At 42.3% G+C, this 12,180-nt stretch overlaps 1 pseudogene; it reads right to left on the reverse strand.

Moving 5' to 3' along the window:
• Window positions 1-1,566: 1,566 nt before the first annotated feature.
• On the reverse strand, window positions 1,567-6,812 carry LOC134202818 (sodium-dependent nutrient amino acid transporter 1-like; annotated as a pseudogene).
• Window positions 6,813-12,180: the final 5,368 nt, after the last annotated feature.

Here is a 12,180-nt window from a genome sequence, read left to right on the forward strand (position 1 = left end):
GGTAAGTAACCTGGTACACGCATATGTCTGGATCCGGAAGCAGCGTTCAATAATCACAATCATAATTTGCAGCTACTCTTTCGTCGGTTAAAAGAAAACAACGTCAAGCTAAATCGATCGAAGTTAAACATCTGTCAGACGTCGGTAAAATTTTATGGCCGTGTTTTGACCACCCAGGGACTTCGACCGGACGAGACGAAACTGTTGGCCATCAAGAACTGGCACCTAACCCGGGCCGAACAGGAAGAAGGTTCAGATTTGTCAGGGATGGTTAAATGCACTCCAGCAAGTTCATACGGAATTTCAGTGTCAACTCCTTTACCAATCTTCGGTAAGTTGATTTTAGAAACGGTTCCAGCAGTGACAGTGAAACATGGAAGAGTTCGAACTGGTGAAGTCTCTTTGTTTCCAACATCAACACACTGCAGCACTATGACGTCACGAAGCCATTAAAAAGTCGAGATGCGATGCCAGGATGCTTCGGTTTGGGTGTAGCTACCTTCACCAAAATGGAGACATCATCGGTTATGCATCTAGAACATTGACGGCCAACTGAGCAAAATCCATGCCCAAATTGAGAAAAAGAGCTTTTCCTGCAATTGCTTTTTGCTTGCACAAGATTCGATCAGTTAATCTGTGGGGAACCCCAGAACCAAACATCAAAACCTGGATCACAAGCCTCTGCTCAACGTGTCTAACAAATCACTCTTGTCAGCAATCCAAAATCGCCTAAGTTAAACATATGCTGCTAAAACTTTAGGCGGTATAGCTTGCATCTGGAATTTGTCACGGGCAAAACATCGAAGTTGTTGATGCGCTTATCTCGGTCTCCACATCCAGAATGAAGATTTTGACTCAGTACGAAAAAAATGTATGTCTACGAAGTGCTACAGGAAATGTCCCCAAGTACAAAGCTCAGCAGCAGTTTTCTCAACGTCTCGGATGCTAGACTCCGCCGAACTTGCGGAATATACGAACGGGGTTCCTCTCTACATGTCATCACCCACTACACATCCAATAGGGTGCCTAGTACAGTTGATCAAGCATTCCTGATTTGAGCACAACACATTGGTTACTTATCGGCATAGGTTGGCCACTCAAGACGAACTGATATTTCGTGGTGACCGTATTCTGGTTCCTCGTGCCTTGAGACGTAAACTTATGGACAGTTGCCATGTAAGCCACAAACTCGTTTGCCATCACGATTCCGGGATTATCAACTTTAATTTTATTGTGGGGAGGATGTTGTAATATGTAGTGACCCATCGTAAGGCACGCATTGCAGTAGTCTCTCCCCCCGTCAACACTCCGCCTCGCACGATGCACGGCGGCAGTACAGTTTTGAGTACGAGGTGTAAAGGATCACCGACGCACTCCCTACGGTTATGTTCAAATAAAGTATACGTTTTAACAGTTCACACCATGTCTCTTTAGTTATTAGAACACCAGCTATGTATAAATACTGTATTTGGTAACTTGTAGTGATATTTTGTTTTCATTTTGTCATGGTTAAACAAAGTAACGCACCTTTTGTCATTTTACTTTTATTTAAGTAGAATATCCGGTATAAGCATAAAAATCTAAAATATATTATCAAAAATATCAGGTAAATATTATTCGTTTTTCTCACTTACATAAATATTAAAGCGCTTTTAACTTAAAATGGTTGATACTTTGAAAAGTTGGCCTCTGGAAAAAAACACCAAATTGTTCAGTTGAAATTTTCAGCTCAGAAGCCTCCGTTTAATAAAATCGATGGCATTTCGATCGCTCGGCACCGTTGCATCATGCTGCTCCACTTCCTCCTGGTAGCGAAGTCGCGTCGGTGTGTCCTCTGGGCCCCACTCGGGCAGTGGTCGGAAAGACTTTTTCAGTGAACCCCACCACGAATCAATCGTTTTCGAGCTGGTCCGCGTAGTAGGCGTACAAGGAAGCCCATCCAGGCAACCGCAGGAACGGCCACAATAGCCGTAGATGAACCAACCAAGAACTACAAGTAATAATAAAGTTGGGAAATTTAAAACCGGTATACATTTCGTTTAAGTTGCGTTTTTTACCATTATATCCGTAATAGGAACTACGAATGCTTTTATAGTCTATGAAGCTTCAATCAACAGAATAACCACCGTTGCCAGAGGCGCCACTACCCCCAGCATATCCCCTCCTTAAAACAGGCTGGTGTTGATGCTAAGCATAAATTTCATTGATCTCTGCAAATGCGATCCAACCGATCCGTAGATCCAAGTCAGAGTGTTGCCAGTTCTAAATATTGAAGCGAACGTCAACGTAACATACCATTAGCCCCTATAATAATCCAAAACATCCAGCAAGTCCAATCCACCGGGCGTTAGATAAACGGTACCAGCGAACGAAAAGCCAGGCCGTCACGGCCACCGCCGACTTACGACCTGCCAGTTCTTCTTAGCTCCGGACAGCACTGATCTCTTGATCGCCGTCACGATGCTGGTCGTCGGGCCGCCCAGATTGGGCGCCCAACCCGACGATGAACAGCATCAGGAAGAACAGGGCGGAGGAGAAAAGCTGTGGCAGCCAGTCAAATCTGGCGATCGCATCCGGACAGGTCATATTAACGTCAGTCCGGCGCCACTTTTGACCACCGCCTGGATGTCCTGCTACTCGGTGACGTACGCCAGATTCCCGATGACGCCTGAACACGATGCACCCGGCCACCATGGACGTGAAGGTATCGGAAGCCAGGAAATGATTATATGTCTCTGGGGAAAAATAAAGTGGAAAAGATAATGAAAATAAGTGGATCTTTTGGAGTGTAGGGGCAATTTGTCCAAACGGCAGTTATACTTCGAATGGAAAACTGTAATTGCGGTTAGTTTTTGCTCATCCGACGAAATGAAGGGTAATTTGGTCGGACATCATTGGCAGATAAACTGCTAATTAGCGACTTTATGGGTTGCGTGAACTCAATATTTGTTTTCCAGTTGTGAGAATATCTCATCTCTCTTATTCAATGCTAACATTGAGGTAGTAGGTGAGATTCATTAAAAATGTATACACCATACAATGGAGCATTATCGACAGTACGGGTAATTGAAAATGATTATTGCTTGGAAATAGTAAACTAAGTTTTGACGTAGGACTACGTCTGTGTTTTCTATATTGGGGTACACTTTACGATTGCGACAATCGGGGACCGTCACGAAAATATGATAGACTTTAAACTTTAAAATCTAAGCCGTTTCTCGAAGGATTTTCAAATTTTTTGGACCATTCGATCAAGGATGAGTCAACGCTTCTTTGTATTTATTTGAAAATACTGGTTATTAACTATTTATTATCGATAATTGATAAACAGTTTAGAAATAGGTCAACCAACCAATCACGTACATGCATCACTAGCACAGACATCAAAAATCAATCACTTGCGAGTTTGGATCTAATCCTCAGTTTGAACAAGGTTTCACGCACAGCAGACGCATCAATGCGATTGCAGCGGAGCGGACACAGCATCATGGAGGCGCTTATAACATTTTCAAAGGAAATCCATCGCATTGGTGATGGTACTCGATGTGTTGCTGCATTCAACCTCAACGAACCAGCATTTCATATGAAGAAAGGGTTGACCATAAAAATAGCACTGTAGCGATCCCGCACTGCCAGTGCCGATGCTGAAAATTTATTACAAATTGTGGTGTCAGTTAGTTGGAAAATTGGGAAAAGAAAAATTGGTTCTTCTCAGGACCAACATTTTATGGAAAAAGAAGTTAACCTTGCGAAAATGGACTGTTTCGGTGGCATCAGGGTTTGTGTGGTAATGGTTGCTGTTAGTGATTCCATCCATTGTAAATTTTACTGCATCTTCTCCCTCCGACGCGCTATCAAATTCTCAAGCTATTAACGATTGAGTTTTGCACTTTGGAAGAAAGTTTATTTCGGATAGTCAATAATCCTTCTTGTATAAAATGGTGGCTTTTGTACAAAATCAATGAAGACGCCACCTCAGTGAAAACTATCTACAGCAAACCAACCCATCGGTGAACGTCGATCGGACAGACCCAGATGCCGAAAGACAATAAGTTTTGTAATATGGAAGAAATCTTCGTCTTTGAGTCAAATTTATGTTGTCATTGGCCTCGCAACAATACGCATTTTAGATAAACAACGATCTCATAACCAAATTCTAGAATCTTGGCGAGAAAATTTTCATAGGATTCTTAGAATTTGTCATCTCCGAATGAAGTTCACATTGTAGGAACTCGATCGAAAATGCCGCTTCGCGGCAAGGCGTTGAAAAGCAGTTTTCTTATATCTAATGAAGTAATTCCATTAGCTCCGCCCCTTCATTAACGTTATGAGTGCACATTATATTTACACCCATATCAGATCACAAAGGGGCGGGGCTAACGGGCTTAATTTATTAAATACAAGAAAGCTGTTGCTCGGCGCGCGCGAGCCATTTTGATCGGGATTCCACAGAGAGCGGATCGACATTCAATGCACCGGAGCGGACACAGCAGCACAAAGGCGTGGGTTGCAGTATGGCAATGCTGAAAAATTATTTCAACCTTTGGAGGCTTAGCGAAAAATCAAGTGGCGGTCGGACAGTTGCAACGGCAAGGTGTCGACGAGCGATTGGATGCAAAGAAGTTATTGGAATGGGAATTGGGAAAAGAAAAACTTGGTTCTTCTCAGGACCAACATTTCATGAAAAGAAAGAGTTAATTGCGAAAATGGACTGTTCCTGTGGCATCGGGTTCCAAGGCGTGGTAGTTTGTTGCTGTTAGTGATTCCATCCATTAAAATTTACTGTACTATCTCCTCCGACGCGCTGCAAAATTCTGCTGAAGATTACGATTGAGTTTTGCACTTTAAAGAAAGTTCATATTTGGATTGTCGGATCAACTCTTCTTTTGTATAGAAAACCTTTTGAGGACACCATCCTCTAAAATGGGCCGAAATAAAGCAGAATCAGAAGTGGCGGAAAACCAAACACAAATATATTTATTTCCAACGTTTGGTGTTCGCCCGCGATGTAAGCGCGCGTATTACGTCAAAGTAAGGATTTCAGATGTCCCCTGACTCGAAAGCCAGTCGAGTGGCTTCAGCGGCCGATGAGCTGGGCATGTTAATTTGATGGGTTAGAGAATCAAAGTCCATCCAACTGGGAACAACTATTCAACTTCTTGATTCAGTTGGCCTCCGAGCAGTTTGCTCAATGTTAATAAAACGACTCAAATTGTTATGGGAAATACCATCAATTTCGAATAGCTACGTAGTCCTACGTCACCTTTGCGTACAACCTGATTGGGCTGCTCCTTTGAGTTTAGTATGGATAAACTTTTTATAATGTATCTCTGGAACGGGTCGCCCTTATATTTTTATATGTCACATAGAGTTGGAAGATTTTTAAATTAAATCAAAACTCACGCAAAGAAAATCAAGAAATAGATCGTAGCGTTTTGTATTTTTCTTTCAGAATAGTTTTCATTTCATGATAAGAAAAACATTAAAATCGCTTTAGATAGAAGGTTTTTTGTTTCTATAAATATTATTTCTGAGAATTTCTCGTGGAGATTTGATTTTTTTCAAACAAATAAAATCCTTTTGTGTCGGAGACGAGCCAGCCTCGGGCTGAAAGTCTCCTTAATAAAGATACAAAAAAAATCGTTTTACATTAGTTTTGATGCCAATTTATAGGAAAATTAAAAAATGTCTCTATGTATGTGAGGAACAATTTTTTTCATATTTTCATACTTACTTGTATACATTGTTGGAGAAGTTGTTAAACGACGAATAAGCAATAATCCCGCCGAAGCATACCGAAAGCGAGAAAAAACATATTGTGTGACGGTTTCATATCACACCTGAAACGAAAGCGATGAAACTTGGTTTCACTGTTTGCCTACCTTCAGGCTGCCCATTTTACTTTGAGCGTCATTTTCATCGCAATCTGAAGAACATAGAATGCGCGTATTGACGTACCGTGACATTCCAACAGTTGATCCCACCGTGGCTTTAGAAAACACGATGCCATCAAAGGCCTCCGTCTAGGTACACGCGTGAACCAAACAGGATCAGTATGATAACGTAGGGAAAGATGGCAAGAAAAGCAGGACGCCTTCCTGGTGCTCTTTATTCCTTTTTTATTAGAATGGTGCACAACCACGCTAAGAGCAGACACAGTACAAGTTTCAATCTGGTAGTCCAAGACCCTCGAAGAGGATCCTTGATGCATCCAATGAATTCCTAGAAAAAAGCAACAAAATTAGCGTTCAAATAAAGCAAAGTATTTCATCAAACGCTTACTGGAAATAGAGTTCTGCAGAAGCCTTCGGTTTAATGGATGAGTTAGATACGATTTGACCAATAAAATCGGAATCCACACAATTGGGCCACGACGGATCGCATTTTGCCCAAGGCAGTACTGCGCTGAATGACGCCACCAGATAACGGAAGGTGATCGCCAGTATCGGCGTGTAGTACGTCATGACTATGAACATGGCAATAGATTGACCAACTCCAATGCCTACGAAAAGATCAAAACATTTAACGTATATTTCATCACAACGAAACAGATTTAACTCATTACCTCTCATGGCTGGACTGAGATCGTATATTTTGACAACGCCACGGCTCGAAAACTGCCCCATCACCATCTCCAAATAGTAGATTGGTCGTCCCACGAGGAACAACACCACGATGTAGGGGATCAGGAAGGTTGCCACTGTTTTTAAGTGCTGTGTAAGGAAACTTCCACACATTACCGAAGCCTACCGAGTATGCAATACAGGACAGCATGAACTCCACGTCCTTCCCCATTTATCATGAACCGGTGATGGTTTTCATGGCGACCGTTCCTGTTGTCTACCGCAACATTTGATGCGTTGTTGCTGAGCACCAGTGACGCGAAGTAATCAAAATAATTTTGTAAGAGATTTACACAAAAGTGTGGATTCAAGATAAAAACGCTGTTATCACTACTTGTAAGGCATATTTTACGACAGCACAATAATTATTAGCTTCAGACGACCAGTATTTACTTATCATTGTTTGAAAGGTGTATTTTACATTAGTACAAAATATCATATGCACTTGTGCCATGATACCTACATACACTAATTCCATGGCTGAAGAAAAATACGAAGACATCAAGAGTCCTTGAAACAACCCAGATTGAAACACCTAGAGATAATATTACCTTTCTCGAACATTATTGAAATAGTGTAACCCCGTTTAACGCAAATTAAAAATTCTAAATTCCAAAAATGTGTTTGCAAAAATGTTTTCACAAACACACATATACAGACAAGTTTTGGCGACCAACATCTGCTGCAGTATCCGATAATCCGTTGAACACATCGATAAACGAAGAGATATTGATGGAATAAGCGTGAACACTCAATAGATTTAGTTTAGTCCCATTGAATTCCACCACTTAATTGTATCCTGACAGATACGTATTTCGACCTCAACTGTCAGGATACAATTAAGTGGTAGAATTCAATGGGATTGTTTAAACTCGTCTTATGACAGGTGAAAACATTCCACTAAAAAGCTCAAAATAATTTTCTTATACGTTTAAATGACTTTATCTCTGCTCCACCTGTCACTATCCTTAAGGAAGTCCCTATCTCGCGCCGTTCCCGCCAGCGGCCAGCAGTCAGTCGGCCTTACATTCGAGTTGATGGAGGAATGTGGCCTCGAACCGTGTATTGTAGCGTCAAATAGTTGATACAGTGTTATCTGTTTAGATGTTAATTAAATACATGTGAAAGGAAACGTTTGAGTTGGAGATGGGATTTTCAGAACTCCTTCTGCACACAAGTATAGATCATCGCCGAGCATGTCATACACTGATGTCTTAAACGTTTCCAACGATTCTGCAGTAAAATTCCTGCCTTGGCATCCAGTTAACAAAATACTAAATACCAAACGATGTACGCCATAAGAAATCACAAGAACGCCATACAGCCTTTAGTCCAGACTGTTCTAAGGAAGGCTCCTATCCGCTTCCGGCCCTGCGACTGAGTCTGAATGTCTCGCTTGAAAGTATTTCGGTTTTTAGCTCGTCTAGGTACTTGTTAACAACTGCATCCAAACAATAACATTTGTTCAACATTCCTGCCACTTCATTCAGTCATTTCCAGTCATTTCAGTCTTCTCCCGAAACGCAACACCTCCACTTGACGAACCACTCAAAGTAGTCGAGCCCGCTAGCGACCAGCAGATGTTTAGTACTGCGATTGAGGTCGGATAAGAAATCTTTCGTATCCCTGCTAACGGCAAGTACAGCCATCGAAGATCTATTTCATCGCTTAAAAGTTTCTCGGCTTTCAGCATATCGAACCCATAACTGCCCTCAGAACCATGTCAGGCGTCTGATGTTCATCGATTTGGACATCCACTAGGACGCACCACAACTGCTGCCTGCATTCAGGAAGCTCTCCATCAACTCAACATAGTCTAACCATTGCTGCCAGCGACTAACAATCTTCCTAGTCCTGTGTTTGGGACAGGAAACGACTGCTTGTTACATCTGATAGTGCTTTGCTTGCTACCAGCATCATCGCCATCACAATCTACTATGGGAACGTTGGTGGAATGCACGGGCCTACGGCTTAGCCGTTATTGATCATTTTTACGATATAATCATTTTGACTGAGATCTGGATGGATTTTAGAACTATCTCACGCTACGTTTTTGGGCATGGTCACAAAATATTTCGCGGTGACCGCAACTTGAACAACAAACCGTAAGTGACTGTGTTGAAGCAGACGTTATCCACTACAAGCGCACAAATGATTGGAACTACAAGCAGTTTGCCGTAGATATTTGAAGGCAAGGGGGAAAGAAAAATATAAACATTGAAAAGTGCGAGATGTTCGAACTCGGCAAAAATTGTGAGTTGAAATTTACGACGGAAGAAAATACTGAGCTGAAGGGGAGAAATAAAACATATTGAAGTTTATTGTAGCGCGGGAAACTATCCATGTAAGCGAATATCAAATTTCACGAAAAATACGTGTAGATAAAATAATAATAATTACAATTTTAAGCTGTTGTAAAACTGAGTGCTGCAAAAAGTTGATCCCGACGATCCGAATATCCTCAAAAAATGGATAAACATCAGACGGAAAATGGATCTAACCACAACGTGGATTTGACGGCATACAGCTGTGCGATTTCTTCCCGTCCGGATCACGACGAGAGCAACATGGTGTTCTGCGAGGGCTGCACTGTATGGCCACATTTCACTCACACGACGTAGGGGCAGAGGTCAAGCATGACGAAGATTGGCGATGCTTTTCGTGCCAGGATAAGTATCCGAAAAATGATGCGATTTCCTTTGACGACACCACTGATGGAGCTGGGGTGGACAACGCTGGTTAGACTCAAACCAACTCCAATGGCGAAGAAGTTGGTGTGGCAATAAAGAAGATGAAGAAGGATAAGAAGCGTCTAAAGAAAAGGATGGAGCAACGGCTCTGGGTTGGGAGACGAGGTCTTCCGAACTCCGTCGACTGGCAAGTACACAGCACCACGGAACAATTTGCTCTCTGATCCGTTTCTCGTCCTCAGTCATGCGTTCATCCAATTTTCCTTGGAAATTTCAAGTCAGACATCGGGACGCAATCTTGCCGCTAGCTCTGAGGAAGCCTCTATCCCTCTCAGCGCAGTCGAGCCCTTCCTGTCAGCGACCAACAGCCGTCCCGGTTCTGCGTCTGAGTTGAGAGATGAGCTCTTCCGAACTCCATCGTCAGGCAAGTACAACGAGCATGCAATCGTTACCCTACCTGATAGTGTTTCGATTTCCAGTGCTCCATTATCCGAGTACCCGAATTCCGATCTCAACACATACTACCAACATGTTGGAGGGATGAATATTCGTATTGAAGACTATCATTTAGCTGTTTCTGGACCAATGCACGACATCATCGTGCTTGTTGAGATATGGCTAGATTATAGAACGCTTTCTGGTTACGTTTTCGGGGACGGGTACGAGGTATTCCGATATGACCGCAACTCAAACAACAGCGCGAAAGCTAAAGGAGGAGGAGTGCTTGTCGCTGTTAGGACGAGACTAAAGGCGAAAGCCATCGTGGATGACGCTTGGAATTCCGTCGAGCAGGTTTGGGTATCCATCGCACTCAAAAACCGTCACCTGTTACTCTGTGCTGTCTACATTCCTCCAGATCGTACTCAAGATCTTCAACTCATCGATGCACATTGCCGGTCAGTTAGTACTGTGTCGAGTAACGCGGCCCCTTGTGACGAAATTGTGATATTGAAGGACTTCAACCTTCCGGGCGTCGCTTGGATTCCGATTCATAGTGGTTCCCTCTGTCCAGATCATGCACTCTGCACTTTTCATCCTGGAGCCATCACGTTTATTGACAGCTATAGTTCTGCAGATATGTTCCAGATCAACAACGTGACTAATGACAACAATCGCATTTTGGATCTTTGCTTTGTTAACGGCTTCGACAATGCCCCTTTCATTTCAACTGCACCCGTACCATTAGTAAAGCTCGTTCCACATCATCTCGCATTAGTTATCGCAGTCAAGAATTATGGTTTTCTCGAATTCTCCATCACTTCATCGGCAGTTTCGTACGATTTTGGCAGACCATCCTAGTATAGAAGCTGTGTTGTCTAATTTAGATTGGGAGTAACGCTGCACAAACTTTCTCGCATGTCTTGGCTTATGTTACACAGCAAATAATTTTGAAAATTCAACGACGTGTAAAATTGCAGCTCATCCCATCAAACGAAATAACATTTGATATTCAATTAAATTTGATTGAATTTTACAAGCAAGCACCGTTTAAATTTATTTCGATTTAAAAGAATAGTGAGATCGATTGAAAGTTACGTTTATTTGCATGCTCCAAATATGTGCATTAAAATACATTTAAAATCACAACATATTTTTATCTGTGTATATATCGGCATGTCCCGAAGAAAATTGTTCGCGATGGCTCCCGCGTTCCTTGGATGACAAATGAATTACGTTTGCTAAAAAGAATGAAGAAGGCCGCACTCAAAAGATTTACCAAATATCGTACACTCCCGTTGAAACAACACTATGTCAGACTGAACTACGAAAACAATCGCTTGAGTAAGATCTCTTTTCACCGATACGAGCAGGGAATTCAATCTAGGCTCCGATCACACCCAAAATACTTTTGGAATTACGTTAATAAGCAACGAAAGGGGAAAGGATTGCCTTCGTCTATGGTATTGGACGACGTATCGGCCTCGACGCAACAAGATATCTGTAGCCTGTTCTCTGCTAAGTTTGCCAGCGTTTTCTCAAATGAAGAGCACCCTGCCGATCACATCTCACTTGCCGCAGAGAATGTTCCGGTCACAAATCAGACGCTAAGCAGCGTGGATGTTTCAGACACGACGATTTCCAATGCCGCAACCAGACTGAAATCCTCATTCCATCCAGGCCCCGATGGGATTCCGCCCTATCCTCATTACTCAAGAAACACATCGTTTCCCTGCTTTCTCCACTTCGATACATTTTCCAGATTTCTCTGTCAACTGGTTTGTACCCGACATGCTGGAAAAAGGCGCAAATGTTTCCAGTCTACAAAAAAGGCAGCAAGCGTGACGTCAATAACTACCGGGGCGTTACTTCATTGAGCGCTGTTTCAGAATTATTTGAGTTGGTTGTCATGGATCCAATGCTATTCCATTGTAAGCAGTGCCTGCGCGATGATCAATATGGGTTCATTGTCGGTCGATCCACCACGACAAATCTACTGTGCCTAACTTCGTATTACGGTCCTAAGAATTACGGTCAGGAAGGAGCTTTAGGCGGTTTGCGGCGGATATTCACTCGAGTTTCCCAAGTGTTCGATTTCCATTTGTCCCGAGAGGTTCTCCGGCGTAAATTTAATTGTTTTTTTTTTAATAATAACCTTGTTAGCTATATTAATGTGTGTTGCCATGACTTGACTCTCTGTATTTCATCTATAACATCATTGGGGCAGCTTACAACAAGCCTGTTGATGTATAATAATAAATAAATAAATAAACGGTTGGCGTCGACCAAGGCCAAAATGGAGCTCGAAAACGAGAAGATGGAGATGAAGTGAACAATAGAGAAGCAGATTATAGAAATGAAGATTGCTTCGAAAGCAGCTTTCCAGCGTATACTCATTTACTTTTTGTTTTAAATTAAAAAAGTCAACT

This window comes from Armigeres subalbatus, unplaced genomic scaffold, assembly GCF_024139115.2.
Source record: "Armigeres subalbatus isolate Guangzhou_Male unplaced genomic scaffold, GZ_Asu_2 Contig1437, whole genome shotgun sequence".
Classification (NCBI taxonomy): domain Eukaryota; kingdom Metazoa; phylum Arthropoda; class Insecta; order Diptera; family Culicidae; genus Armigeres; species Armigeres subalbatus.